The sequence below is a fragment of the Microtus ochrogaster genome, unplaced genomic scaffold, assembly GCF_000317375.1.
Source record: "Microtus ochrogaster isolate Prairie Vole_2 unplaced genomic scaffold, MicOch1.0 UNK33, whole genome shotgun sequence".
In the NCBI taxonomy this organism is placed as follows: domain Eukaryota; kingdom Metazoa; phylum Chordata; class Mammalia; order Rodentia; family Cricetidae; genus Microtus; species Microtus ochrogaster.
The window spans coordinates 3,069,772-3,070,732 of NW_004949131.1; the positions used below are offsets into that span (position 1 = coordinate 3,069,772).

At 46.5% G+C, this 961-nt stretch overlaps 1 protein-coding gene across 1 annotated transcript in view; it reads right to left on the reverse strand.

Moving 5' to 3' along the window:
- Positions 1-961, reverse strand: part of Alas1 (5'-aminolevulinate synthase 1) — a 14,475-nt gene that overhangs the window by 8,744 nt on the left and 4,770 nt on the right. The gene's annotated exons all lie outside the window — the stretch shown is intronic.

Here is a 961-nt window from a genome sequence, read left to right on the forward strand (position 1 = left end):
TAACTGCTCTCCTGGAGGGGTTGGGCGGGCACAGCTGGAACAGTTCATCAGCTAACAGCACTGGCTGCTCTCCTGGAGGGGGTGGGCAGGCACAGCTGGAGCAGCACTGACTATTCTGGAGGACCTGATTTTGATTCCCAGCATCCACATGGTAGCTCACAGCTGTCTAGAACTAGAGTTCCAGGATCTGACATCCTCTTCTGGCCTCTTTGAGCACCAGGCACATTTTGGTGCACAAATATATATATAAGCAAAACAGTAAAATCAATTTTTTTTTCAAAAAAAAATATCTTATTGTCTGGGCATCTTGGTACATGCCTTTAGTTCCAGAACTCGGGAGGCAGAGAGAGGCAGATCTCTATAAATCTGAGATCAGACCGTGCTACACAGTGAAACCCTGTCTCAAAACTCAAAACCAATAGAATAGACTGTTGTCTACTTCATGAAAAGAAGCCAATCATAACCAAAGTCAGTTATAATGAGTATAGAATTTCTCCTCCTTCAGTGTGTTTATTATATAGAAGTATTTGATCCTGGGCTGCTTTGGGCTTTTCGAAATGGAGTACTGTTGTAGCCCAGGCTGGCCTTGAACTCAAGACCATCTTGCCTCGCGTGTGTGATGCTGAGGGTATAGGCTTCAGTGCCATTTTGTTTTCACAGCTACCAGCCAGTCCCAACGGACATGAATTAGAGCCTAAGGCTCCCAGCTGACCGGCATACCTTCTGGACTCTCTACAGCCTATTCCCCTCCTGAATACTTCTTGCATGAGGCAGTCTTCTTTTTTTTTTTTTTGTTTTTTTTTGTTTTTCGAGACAGGGTTTCTCTGTGGCTTTGGAGCCTGTCCTGGAACTAGCTCTGTAGACCAGGCTCGCCTAGAACTCACAGAGATCCACCTGCCTCTGCCTCCCGAGTGCTGGGATTAAAGGCGTGCGCCACCACCGCCCGGCTTTTTTGGTTTTT